This window comes from Budorcas taxicolor, chromosome 15 (genome assembly GCF_023091745.1).
Source record: "Budorcas taxicolor isolate Tak-1 chromosome 15, Takin1.1, whole genome shotgun sequence".
Lineage (NCBI taxonomy): Eukaryota > Metazoa > Chordata > Mammalia > Artiodactyla > Bovidae > Budorcas > Budorcas taxicolor.
Genome location: NC_068924.1, coordinates 34,015,284 through 34,030,185, shown reverse-complemented (window position 1 = coordinate 34,030,185; position 14,902 = coordinate 34,015,284). Strand labels below are relative to the sequence as shown.

The 14,902-nt window shown below is 38.2% G+C and overlaps 1 protein-coding gene across 1 annotated transcript in view; it reads right to left on the bottom strand.

Annotated features, from left to right (window-relative positions):
- Nucleotides 1-14,902, bottom strand: part of SERGEF (secretion regulating guanine nucleotide exchange factor) — a 257,522-nt gene that overhangs the window by 170,119 nt on the left and 72,501 nt on the right. The window lies entirely within an intron of this gene.

The window sequence follows — 14,902 nt, the reverse complement described above, 5'->3', positions numbered from 1 at the left end:
CTGACCACAATGCAGTAAGATTAGATCTCAATTACAGGAGAAAAACTATTAAAAATTCCAACATATGGAGGCTGAACAACATGCTGCTCAATACAACAAATCACAGAAGAAATCAAAATATGCATAGAAATAAATGAAAATGAAAACACAACAACCCAAAACCTGTGGGACACTGTAAAAGCAGTGCCAAGGGGAAGGTTCATAGCAATACAGCCATACCCCAAGAAACAAGAAAAAAGTCACATAAATAACCTAACCCTACACCTAAAGCAACTAGAAAAGGAGGAAATGAAGAACCCCAGGGTTAGTAGAAGGAAAGAAATCTTAAAAATTAGGGCAGAAATAAATGCAAAAGAAACAAAAGAGACCATAGCAAAAATCAACAAAGCCAAAAACTGGTTCTTTGAAACAATAAATAAAATTGACAAACCATTAGCCAGACTTATCAAGAAACAAAGGGAGAAAAATTAAATCAATAAAATTAGAAATGAAAATGCAGAGATTATAACAGACAACACAGAAATACAAAGGATCATAAGAGACTACATATAATCAGCAATTATATGCCAATAAAATGGACAACTTGGGAGAAATAGACAAATTCTTAGAAAAGTAAAACTTTTCAAAACTGATCCAGGAAGAAATACAAAATCTTAACAGACCCATCATAAGCAAGGAAATTGAAACTGTAATCAGAAATCTTCCAGCAAACAAAAGCCCAGGTCCAGACAGCTTCACAGCTGAATTCTACCAAAAATTTAGAGAAGAGCTAACACCTATCCTACTCAAACTTTTCCAGAAAATTGCAGAGGTAGGTAAACTTCCAAACTCATTCTATGAGGCCACCATCACCCTAATACCAAAATCTGACAAAGATGCCACCAAAAAAGTAAACTACAGGCCAATAACACTGATGAACATAGATGCAAAAATTCTTAACAAAGTACTAGCAATGAGAATCCAACAACATATTAAAAAGATCATACATCATGACCCAAGTGGGCTTTATCCCAAGGATGCAAGGATTCTTCAAAATCCACAAATCAATCAATGTAATACACCACATTAACAAATTGAAAAATAAAAGCCATATGATTATCTCAATAGAAGCAGAGAAAGCCTTTGACAAAATTCAACATCCCTTTATAATAAAAACCCTCCAGAAAGCAGGAATAGGAGGAACATACCTCAACATAATAAAAGCTATATATGACAAACCCACAGCAAACATTATCCTCAATGGTGAAAAATTGAAAGCATCTCCCCTAAAGTCAGGAACAAGACAAGGGTGCCCACTCTCACCACTACTATTCAACATAGTTTTGGAAGTTCTGGTCACAGCAATTGGAGCAGAAAAAGAAATAAAAGGAATCCAAACTGGAAAAGAAGAAGTAAAACTCTCGCTGTTTGCAGATGACATGATCCTCTACATAGAAAACCCTAAAGACTCCACCAAAAATTACTAGAGCTAATTAATGAATATAGTAAAGTTGCAGGATATAAAATCAACACACAGAAATCCCTTGCATTCGTATACACTAATAATGAGAAAATAGAAAAAGAAATTAAGGAAACAATTCCATTCGCCATTGCAATGAAAAGAATAAAATACTTAGGAATATATCCACCTAAAGAAACTAAAGACCTATATATAGAAAACTATAAAACACAGGTGAAAGAAATCAAAGAGGACACTAATAGATGGGAAAATATATCATGTTCATGGATCGGAAGAATCAATATAGTGAAAATGAGTATACTACCCAAAGCAATTTACAAATTCAGTGCAATCCCTATCAAGCTACCAACGGTATTTTTCACAGAGCTAGAACAAATAATTTCACAATTTGTATGGAAATACAAAAAACCTCGAATAGTCAAAGCAATCTTGAGAAAGAAGAATGGAACTGAAGGAATCAACCTGCCTGACTTCAGGCTCTACTACAAAGCCACAGTCATCAAGACAGTATGGTACTGGCACAAAGACAGACATATAGATCAATGGAACAAACTAGAAAGCCCAGAGATAAATCCATGCACCTATGGACAACTTATCTTTGACAAAGGAGGCAAGAATATACAATGGAGAAAAGACTATCTCTTTAACAAGTGGTACTAGGAAAACTGGTCAACCACTTGTAAAAGAATGAAACTAGAACACATTCTAACACCATACACAAAAATAAACTCAAAATGGATTAAAGATCTAAATGTAAGACCAGAAACTATAAAACTCCTAGAGGAGAACATAGGCAAAACACTCTCCGACATAAATCACAGCAGGATCCTCTATGACCCACCTCCCAGAATATTGGAAATAAAAGCAAAAATAAACAAATGGGACCAAATTAAAATTAAAAGTTTCTGCACAACAAAGGAAACTATAAGCAAGGTGAAAAGACAGCCTTCAGAATGGGAGAAAATAATAGCAAATGAAGCAAGTGACAAAGAATTAATCTCAAAAATATACAAGCTACTCCTGCAGCTCAATTCCAGAAAAATAAATGACCCAATCAAAAAACGGACCAAAGAACTAAACAGACATTTCTCCAAAGAAGACATACAGATGGCTAACAAACACATGAAAAGATGCTCAACATCACTCATTATCAGAGAAATGCAAACCAAAACCACAATGAGGTACCATTTCACGCCAGTCAGAATGGCTGCTATTCAAAAGTCTACAAGCAATGAATGCTGGAGAGGATGTGGAGAAAAGGGAGCCCTCTTACACTGTTGGTAGGAATGCAAACTAGTACAGCCAGTATGGAGAACAGTGTGGCGATTCCTTAAAAAACTGGAAATAGAACTGCCATAGACCCGGCAATCCCACTGCTGGGCATACACACCGAGGAAACCAGAATTGAAAGAGACACGTGTACCCCAATGTTCATCACAGCACTCTTTATAATAGCCAGGACATGGAAGCAACCTAGATGTCCATCAGCAGCATGGATAAGAAAGCTGTGGTACATATACACAATGGAGTATTACTCAGCCATTAAAAAGAATACATTTGAATCAGTTCTAATGAGGTGGATGAAACTGAAGCCTGTTATACAGAGTGAAGTAAGCCAGAAAGAAAAACATCAATACAGTATACTAACGCATATTTATGGAATTTAGAAAGATGGTAACGATAACCCTATAGGTGAGACAACAAAAGATACACAGATGTATAGAACAGTCTTTTGGACTCTGTGGGAGAGGTCGAGGGTGGGATGATTTGGGAGAATGGCACTCAAACATGTATGTTATCATATGTGAAATGAATCGCCAGTCCAGATTCGAGGCATGATACAGGATGCTCGGGGCTGGTGCACTGGGATGACCCAGAGGGATGGTATAGGGAGGGAGGTGGGAGGGGGGTTCAGAATGGGGAACACGTGTACACCCGTGGCAGAGTCATGTCAATGTATGGCAAAACCAATACAATATTGTAAAGTAATTAGCCTCCAATTAAAATAAATAAATTTATATTAAAATATTAAAAATCAATTAAAAAATGGTCAGAGGATCTGAACAGAATTCTTTCTAAAGAAGACAAATGGCCAATAGGTACATAAAAGATGTTTAACATCACTAATCATAAGGGAAATGCTAGGAGAAGGAAATGACAACCCACTCCAGTATTTGTGCCTGGGAAATTCCATGGACAGGGGAGCCTGGTGGGCTAGAGTCCATGGGGTCACAAAAGAGTCAGACACGACTTAGAGACTAAACAAAAACCACAATTAATATTAGATATGCTATTAGATAGGATATTCCTTAAGTTTATTGATATAATATGTAACTATTTCTACTAATACTAAGGTGTCAATTTAAAAGTTACAATCAAGTATTTAAAGTTCACTGTGTACAAATTATCAAAAGGAAAAAAGGGCTGTATAATCCTAAGAAAGAATTCATATTAATAATACCCTAAATCTGTCTCGTTCTCCATATTACCATCTAGTTCTCTCTTTTTTTTTAATTGAAGTACATTTTATTTACAATGTGTGTTAGCTTCAGGTGTACAGCACAGTGATTTCATTTTATACATATATTTGATATATGTATTCCCTGATAGTTCAGTTGGTAAAGAATCCGCCTGCAATGCAGGGGACCCCAGTTGGATTCCTGGGTCAGGAAGATCCACTGGAGAAGGGATAGGCTACCCACTCCAGTATTCTTGGGCTTCCTTTGTGGCTCAGCTGGTAAAGAATCTGCCTGCAATGTGGAAGATCTGGGTTCAGTCCCTGGGTTAGGAAGATTCCCTGGAGAAGGAAAAAGTTACCCACTCCAGAACTGTGGCCTGGAGAATTCCATGGACTGTATAGTCTCCATGGGGTCGCAAAGAGTCAGACACGACTGAGCAACTTTCACTTTCATTTCATATATGTATATATTCTTTTTTCCAATTCTTTTTCATTATAGTTTATTACAAGATATTGAATATAGTTCACTGTGCTATACAGTAAATCCTTGCTGTTTACCTTATTTTAAAAAAATAAAGGAAATGGAAATCAGAGCTACAATGAAATATCAAAACCATGCCTGTTAGAACAACTATTATAAAAAGAAAAGAAATAACAAGTATTGACAAGGATGTGCAGAAAAGAGAACCTTTATGCATTGTTGGTGGGGATGTAATTTGGTGCAGCCACTATGGAAAACAGTATGGAGGTGGTTCCTTGAAAAATTATAAATAGAACTACCATATGATCCAGGTAACCATATGATCCAGCAATTCCATTTCTGGGTATCTACCTGAACAAAAAGAGAACACTAACTCAAAAAGGTATATGCATTCCTATGCTTACTGCAGCACTATTCATAATCGCTGAAGTATGGAAACATACTAAGTATCCTATGTCAACAGATAAAGAAGATGGGTATATACAAGACAGATAAAGAACAGATGTATAAAGATGTGATATACACACACACACTAGAATGTTATTCAGTCTTATAAAATAAAGAAATTTTGCCATTTATGACAACACGGATGCATGGATAAACCTTGAGGGCATTATGCTAAGTGAAATAAGCCAGACAGAGAAAGACAAATACCATATGATCTGATTTATATGTGGAATCTTAAAATTTAAAAAGTTTTAAATAATAAAAAATAATAAGCTTATACATACAGAGAACAAATGGATGGCTGCCAGAGAATGGGGGTAAGGGCTTCCCAGATGGCTCAGAGGTAAAGAATCTGTCTGCCAATGCAGGAAATGCAAGAGACACAAGTTTGATCCCTGGATTGGGAAGATCCCCTGGAGAAGGAAATGGCAACCCACTCCAATATTCTTGCCTGAGAAATCCCATGAACAGAAGAGCCTGGCGGACTCTTCTGAAAGACTGAAAACTCTAATTCAAAAAGATACACACACCCCAATGTTCATAACAGCACTGTTTACAGTAACCAAGTCCCTAGGGTTGCAAAGAGTCAGATACGACTGAGCAACTGAGCACATACTCACAGAGGAGGTGGGGAGAGGGATGAGCAAAATAGGCGAAGGTATACAAACGTCCAGTTATAAAATAAGTAAGTCATGGGGATGTAGTGTCTAACGTGGCAAGTACACTTAATAACACTGCATTGCATATTTGAAAGCGGCTGAGAGAATATACATTAAAAGTTCTAATCACAAGAAAAAAATATTCTGTAAACGTATGGTGACAGATGTTAACTAGACTAATTATAGTGATCACTTTGCAATATATACAAATACCAAATCATTACACTGTAACACCTGAAACTAATATAATGTATGTCAATTATACCTCAATTAAAAGTAATACAATTAAAATGTAAAATGGTACTTTAGAAGCACACATGAGCAAGACTGCACTTGGCTTGCACTTGGTTGCACTTGGCTTGCACTTGGTTGCACTTGGCTTGCACTTGGCTCTAAAAGTCAAGAATATAACCCTCCCCCACCAAAAAAAGGGAGAGAGAGAGAAAGAAATAAGGAGACCTGGCTGCCAGCTTATTCTGTTATGTGACATTGGATGGCTAAGTTCTCTGAGACTCAGTTGCCTTATCTGCCTTCCCTTATAAGGAGGTCAGAGTAAATATTCTCTCTGAAGTTCCATGCTATCATTCACAGCTCAACATCCTTTATTCTGCCAAAAGCATTACATAATATCTCAGTAATCATATCAGCATTATTATCTGAATCCAAAATAACCCTAATAATAACACATTACATTTATAGAGTTCTTCACAGGTTTCAATGTGTTTTCACATGCATTATTCTAATCTGACAAGTAACAGAACAGCATTTTTTTTTTTCATGTTCTAATAGGGAAAGCTGGTCCTCCATCATTCCAAGGTAAAATGAGGTTTCCTGCTCTCCAGGGCCTATTCTCTTTTCTGCGTGTGGCTCTGACCAAGGAAATAAACAAACCCCTCACACAGAAACTAACAGTGAGGGGTGCCATTCAACAGGATTGAAGATGGCAAGAGCATTTTAAAGTCCCTTTAAAATCCCTTCCTCATTTGAGAGGAACAGGAAATTTTCCAATGAGATGCTTCAGCTACTCTGGCATCTTTTCTAGTGAGAAGTAATCAGCACAAGGATCAAGGAACGAAATTCTTGATGGCAGTATGGTGGTAATTCTTGCCATACTAAATATGTGTCAAGATTGTTGGTGGAAATGTAAATTGGTGCAGGCACTATGGAGAACAGTAAAAAAACTAAAAATAGAGCTACCATATGATCCATCAATCCTACTCCTGGGTATATTATATACCCAGAAAAGATGAAAACTCTAATTCAAAAAGATACACACACCCCAACGTTCATAGCAGCACTGTTTACAGTAACCAAGACATGGAAGCAACCTAAATGTCCATCAGCAGATGAATGAATAAAGAAGGCTTTGTATATGTACAAAGGAATATTACTTAGCCATAAAAAGAATGAAATAATGCCATTTGCAACAATATAAATGGACCTAGAGATTATACGCAGTAAAGTAAGTCAGACAAAGACAAATATCATATGATATCACTTATGTGTGGAATCAACAAAAATGATACAAATGAACTTACTTACAAAACGGAAACAGACTCACAGACATAGAAAACAAATTTATGATTACCACAGAAGGGATAAATTAGGAGTCTGGGATTAACAGATACACACTACTATATATAAAACAAATAGCAATTTCCTATTTACAGCACTATATTCAATACCTTGTAATAACCTATAATAGAAATGAACCTGAAAAAGAATATATATTTATACATAACTGAATCATTCTGCTGTACACCAGAAATGAATAAAACATTGTAAATCTGTTATACATCAATAAAAAATAAAGTTTTTAAAAATAAAATGTCTTTAAAATATCTGTCAAAGCAGATACTCAACAGTTCCTTTTGTGTCTGTTTTGTATTTTTCAAAAATAACAGTTTTATTGGCAATAAATTTGAGAAATGCAAAATGTGTGTATGTATGTATATCAAGATCCTTAAAAATTCTATATCCTTTCATCCAAGAATCCTATTTCTAGAAATCCTTCTTGAGAAAACAATCAGAGATTTGACCAAATTTTTAAGTACAAAGATGTTGATCACAGCATAAGTTTTAGTAGCAAAAAATTTGGAAACAACCTACACTTCCATAAATAACCACATAAATTGTGGCATATCCAAATAATAGAATGCTATTTTTAATGTTAAATAATATTTTTTAAAAAATATTTAGCAATATAGGGGAAATGTTCCCAATATAGTTGTAGATGGAAAATCTGGCTGCAAAGCAAACATACAATATGCACATCTTGTGGTGCTTTTTTTTTTTAAATACATGTAGGAAAAACTGGAAAAATACATTAGAATGTTACAAGTTATCTTCACTAAATAGTGAAATTATAAATGATCTTGGTGTTCTATAATTCCGCAATGAGCATGCCCTATTTTTACAACCAGAAATTAAAAATTATTTTTTAAAAAATCCTTGTCCTACCTACCTCCCAAAGTAGTGATGAAAGCAAATATGAAGGCTGAGCTTTCTAACAGTAAGAATTATCCTAAAATGGAATCCCCAGGGAGAGGGTACAAGCATCGCCGTGTGACCACACAGCCCTTGATTAGATCAAACGTTTGGAACTTGGAATTCTAGAGCTTTCTGTGAAATCCCTCCACCCTCAGCATGTGTCTTGCATTATTGGCAGGGCAGACTGAGTTGGGTTGGTCCCATTCTTCCTGCTGCTTAGCAGTATGTGCTGTGAGGAGTAAAGCAAGCAGTCAGTGGCCAAGAAAGAGAAACCCTCTAGGGAACCAATCCTAGCAGACAATAGCCACTGTACCCTTACAGCCCCAAGTGGTAAAGGTCCTTCTGCCCAGCACACGTGTTGCTGGGACCCCTGCTACTGGCCCCCAGATAACAGTCCTCATGATAACCTTTCTGAAGACCTAAATTGGTCCTAAAGGCTTTGTTCTGCAGCTGTGATCCACTCATGGCATGGAAGGAAGGACAAGTGAGAGTGTGAAATATAAACCTGAGATGTTTTTCCTTTGTCCCACTATTTGTTTGAGCCAACAAGTTTCAAAAAACAATATACTTCAATAGTTGAATAGCTTGGTCAACAATAGAGAATAAGCAGCTTAACTTAAACTGATGCCCCAGCAGGTACTGAAGCTTGTAATAAATGAAGAAAACTAAGAGAAGGATGGGGATCTGTCCATGCAGCAAGTTACTAGCTAGAATACCAGGTTATAGGGTCTAAACCTGGTATCCTGACTTCCAGTTTGATGTGTGACATTACAGAATCTCTGACCCAGCAGGGACTCTAGAACCCCTGATATCAGGAGATGCCCCCATACTCTCCAACCTTCTATGGGTCTCTTCGCTCAGTATCACAGGAGACTTCAGTCATTATTTCAAGTTGTCAGTGACTACAATATGGGGAAATATGAAGTTCATACTTGGGACTCAAGAGTGACTGTAAGCAAACAGGAAATGACAGCACGTGCTAGGAAGGACGGCATGAGGAAATGAGAGAAGCCCTGCTTCCCCAGGGTGGCTGATACAGAACCAAGTTAAAGCAAGTGAACAAACAGCATCTTAATGCTAAAGAGATGCATAAACAAAGCTACATATTCATACAGCTCCCCAGAGCAGACAGGCAGGAATACTTGTGGCTCTCAGAGAAGACTGAATTGATGGAACAGATGATGGTGAGGAAAAGATGATCCATTTTCACCTTGGTTTCTTGTTCCTCCTTAGCTTGGCTGCAGCCTCGCTCTCATCAGACAGTTCCCTGTGTGGGACAGCGTATAACAAACGTAATAAACCTTGAATGCAGGAAAGTCACATTCTTGACTCCCTCTTTAAATGATGACTCTAATACCTGGGGAAGGGGTAGGAGTTTGGCGATGGTATTTCCCCTACCATTCCATATTTTCATATTCTCAGAAGAACAAATGATACAGGAGTAGAAGGTGGGGCAGGGCTGGGAGAAAGAAGAGTGGCAGGACAAGGAAAAGGAGAAAGCAAGATTAGGGTAGAGGAAAGAAGTGAGAGCAGAAAAGCATATTCATAGTAAACAAGTTGGATGACAATGCAGGAAACATAAGAGTTTCTTCTTTCTAACATAAAAAAAGGACGGTGGATTTCATTACTCTGAATTTTATCCACCCACAGACCTGTCTCCGCCTCCCTCCCCTAGCCTGTCAGCTTCCAGGATAATGAAGTATCAGGGTATATCCGGCAAGAGCATTTTGAGTGTGGACAGAAAAATCCACCTCTTGCACCAGAATACTCTGAACTGCCATGAGTCTTCTCGGCTGGGTGAATTAACAACGGTGAATTAATTTGGGCGTTTCACTGCAGAGGAGCAGAGGTGCCACCTCGCTGCATGAATACAGTGTGCTGCTGGCTTCTGCTGGATCATCTGCGTATGTCCAGACATCACAGGCAGCAGGATCCTGGGGGCCAGAGCAGCCTGGGTGAGGGAGGGGGAATCCACGAGCCAGCAGGGAACAAAGACACAAGGGGTATCCCCAAAGAGCAAACACACTGCAAGGCCAGCTCCTGGGTCAGATTCATAGCTCAGGGGCACCCTATCCATCTGGCAGCAGATGGCTGTTCTATTCTAGACTTGGCCATTCCCCTTGAGAAAACCTCTTCCGTAATGGTGTTCTCAGTCCCTTCCTCAATTTGCTCTTAGTGCTCAGACATCATCAGAACACGCAACCAAGAGCAACAACACAAAGATTCTCAGCAATATTTGGAAAGGAGAAGGAACACCATTATTTGTTTATTTTATTTTTAATTAAAGGTGCTAACTGCAGAGGAAAGAGACCCAGAAAAACTGTTCTAGTAACACAGGCAGTACACCCTCCAGCGGGCTGCTCCTTCCCTCTTCCAGCCTAGCACAGAAAAGGAAAGCTGAACAGGGTCTAGTGAATCAACTGAATTCACTCTCACAGGCATTACAGGGAAGCTGGAAAACCACTTTTCAGACCAAAAAGAGGAGTCAGAGGAACCCTGAGCCACCCTGAAACCTCAGTACTCCTCTCAATGTACTAATGTCTGAGAATACTGACAAGGCTACCTGGGAGAGCACGAAAGACAATGCTCTGGGAGGCGGGGGGCAGGCCCAGCACTGCCACTGGCCTGCTGCGCAGCCGTGGGCCAGGCGCTCGTCTTCCCTGAGTTCGAGCACTGGCCTGCTATGCCGCCGTGGGCCAGGCGCTCGTCTTCTCTGAGTTCCAGCACTGGCCTGCTGCGCAGCCGTGGGCCAGGCGCTTGTCTTCCCTGAGTTTGAGTGTGCATGCATGCGTGCTCAGTCATGTCCAACTCTCTGCAACCCCATGGACTCCCCACCAGACTCTGTCCGTGGAATTTTCCAGGCAAGAATACTGGAGAGGGTTGCCATGTCCTAATCCAGGGCATCTTCCTGACCCAGGGATCAAGTCTGTGTCTCTTGCATCTCCTGCATTGGCAGGCAGATTCTTTTTTTTTAATGAATTAATTTTTTAAATTTAAATTTAGTTTTAATTGGAGGATAATTGCTTTACAATATTGTGCTGGTTTCTGCCATACATCAACCTGAATCAGCCATATGTATGTATGTCCCCTCCCTCTTGAGCCTCCCTCCCACCTCTCACCTCATCCCACCCTTCTAGGTTGTCACAGAGCCCCAGGTGGAGCTCCCTGTGTTACACAGCAGCTTCCCACTAGCTCTCTGTTTTACACATGGTAGTGTATATGTTTCAATGCAACTCTCTCAACTCATCCCATTCTTCATCCCCAACTGTGTCCGCAAGTCCGTTCTCTGTGTGTGTCTCTATTCCTGCCCTGCAAATAGGTTCATCAGCACCATTTTCCTAGATTCCATATATGTGATAATATACAATAATCGTTTTTCCCTTTCTGATTTACTTAACTCTGTATAACAGGCTCTAGGTTCATCAACCTCATCAGAACTGACTTGAATCCATTCCTTTTTATGGCTGCGTAATATTCCATTGTGTATCTGTAAATCAAATTATTTTCATTTTTATTGTTAACATACTGTACTTTTACAGCAAACCTTCAAGTTAGGTAATGTGACTCCTTTAACTTTTCTTGTTTTTCAAGACTGCTTTGGATAATCAAGGTTCTTTATGTTGCCATATAAATGTTGGAATCGGTTTGTCAATTTCTACCCCAAGAAAAGCCTCTTTGACTGGGGCTGCTTTAAATCTATACATCAACTTGGGGAGGACTGACAATACTGAGTCTTTCAATCCATAAATGTTATTTATCTTTCCATTTATTTAGGTCTTTAACTTCTCACAGCACTGTTTCACAATTCTTATATACAGGTCTTTCAGATTTTTTTGTTGTTGTTGTTAAGTTTATACCTGAATATTTTATTATGCTTTGCAATATAATCATAAAAGAATACTTTTAAGATCTTTCAATTTTTTGTTGCTGCTGTATAAAAAAAAATCAATTTCTGAATGTTGAGCCTTTACTCTGTTAAATTCACTTCTTGCTTCTATCTAAAGTTATCTTCTAGATTCCTTAAGACTTCCTGTGTCAACAATCATCTCATCTGCAAATAAAAACAGATTTATTCCTTTCTCATTTTTAAGCCTAATTTTGCGTTTTCTTACCTTATGGAACTCACTAGAATCTCCTTCCAGTATGAGGTTTAATAAAAATGCTGAGAGAGGGCACACACTTGCCTTAGTTTAATCTTAAAAGGAACACTTCCAATTTTTTACCATTAATTATGACATTTGCTTTTTATAAATGCCCTTTATTAGACTGTAGAAGTTCCCTTCTATTTCTCATTTGCCAAAATTAGAGTTATTATCAAAAATGGATGTTAAAATTTTTTCCAACTTTATTGAGGTATAATTGACAAATAAAAATTGTATGTATCTAAGATGTGCAATGGAATTTGATATACATATACACTGTAAAATGATTACTACAATCAAGCTAATTAGCACACCTATCACTTCACATAGTTACTGTGTGTGTGTTAAGAACACTTAAGATCTACAACTCACTTAGCAAATCGCAAGTATATAATACAGTATTAATCTATAGCTAGCATACTACACGGGCTTCCCATGTGGTGCTAGTGGCAAGAACCCACCTGCCAATGCAGGAGACATAAGAGACATGGATTCAGTCCCTGGGTTGGGAAGATCCCCTGGAGGAGGTTGTGGCAACCCACTCCACTATTCTTGCCTGGAGAATCCCATGGACAGAGGAGGCTGGTGGGCTACAATTCACAGGGCCACAAAGAGTTGGACATGACTGAAAGTGACTTAGCACACACACACACCATACTACACATTAATCTCTAGAATTTATTCATCCCACATAACTGAATCCTTTGACCAACATCCCCCCATTTCCTCCACCTGGCAATTACCATTCTACTCTCCTTCTATGAGTTTGATTTTTTTTGAAACATATATTTCTCTTTTTTCTTAATCAGTCCAGCTAGTTATTTGTTGATACTTTCAAAGAATTATTTTGGCTTTGTTATTTTTCTCTATCTTTGTCAGTTTCCTATTTCATTAATTCCTACTCTTATCTTTATTGTTTCCTTCTTTCTACTTACTTGGGGCTTACTTTTCTTTTTTCAGCTTCTAAAGGCAAAACCTTAAGTCACTGAATTGAACACTTTCTAATATGTGCATTTAAAATTATCAATTTCCCCAAAAGCATTGCTTTGGCTGCAATCTACAAATTTTCATTATTATTCGGCCAATAAAATGGACAACCTAGAAGAAGTGAACAAATTCTTAGAAATATACAATCTCCCAAGACTGAATCAGGAAGGAATAGAAAATATGAGCAGGCCAATTACCAGTATAAAATCAAATTAGAAAAATAAATAAACAACTTACCAACAACAAAAAGTCCGGGACCAGACAGCTTCACAGGTGAATTTAAACATTACCAAACACTTAAAGAAGAGTCAACACCTATATTCTTAAACTAGTCCCCAGAATCACAGAAGGAACATTTCTCGACTCATTCTGTAAGGCCAGCACCACCCTAATACCAAAATCAGACAAAGATACCACACACATACACAAAAATTTACAGGCCAGGGCTTGCCTGGTGGCTCAGACGGTAAACAATCTGCCTGTAATGCAGGAGACCAATGTCCAATCCCTGGGTTGGGAAGACCCTCTGGAAAAGGGAATGGCAACCCACTCCAGTATTCTTGCCTGGAGAATTCCACGGAGAGAGGAGACCTGGAAGGCTACAGTCCATGGGGCTGCAAAGAGTCAGACATGACTAAACAACTAACACACATACATCACTGATGAACATAGATGTAAAGTCCTCAGCAAAAATATTAACAACCTAAATTCAACAAGACATTAAAAGAATCATACATCATGATCAAATGAGGTTTATCCCAGAGTCGCAAGTATGGTTCAATTTCTGCAAATCATTGTGATAGATCATATTAACAAGTTGAAGAATAACAATCATATGATCATCTCTCAATAGAGGCAGAAAAAATTTTTAAGGAAATTCAACATGAAGTTTTTAAATCTTTTTTTGAAATAAATTCTAGCAAAGTTGCAATACTATATATTTTGAAATAAATTCTAGCAAAGTTGCAATACTATATATTTTGAAATAAATTCTAGCAAAGTTGCAATACTATATAAGGAACACTCCTATACTCCAATTATTAACATTTTATCATCTTTGCTCCCTTTCCTCTCTTTCTCCATTTTTTTTTCCTGAACTATCTCCGAGCCAGTTACCAATCTGATGCCCTATCAATCTAAAACATGTGAGTGTATTTGTCACCAAAACCATCAATACTCTCTGCATAACAACAATTCAACTATCAAAACTAAAAAAGTAACACTGGTATGTGAGTACCCACACAACTACAGACTCCATTTAGATTTCTCCCATCATTCCACTAAAGACCTATACAACAAAGGCTCTAATTCACAATGGTATATTTCATTTAGAAGCCACACCCCTTTAGAATCCTTCAGTTTGGAACAGTTTTGCAGTCTGTCCTTGACTATCAGGACCTTGTGAAAAATAGGCCTGTTTTTGGTCACTCTCCACTTTCTTCATGGGGTTATATTTTTACATTTTATCTGAGTTTACAGTTGCTTTCTGTGGGGCCTGCTCCAAAAGAACTACTTCACCATTACCAGAAATGGAATCAAGACGGGGGTTCAAACCTCTTCTCACAGCAGATACCACATGGAAGACCTGTCTATCTGACTAGCATGAGCGTTCTCACATCTACAAAAGAGGAATAGCTCTGATAAGCAGCCTCAGGCTACCCTGATAGCTCAGTTAGTAAAGAATCTGCCTGCAATGTGGGAGACCTGGGTTTGATCCCTGGGGTGGGAAGACCCCCCCTGAAGAAGGGAAAGGCTACCCACTCCAGTATTCTGGCCTAG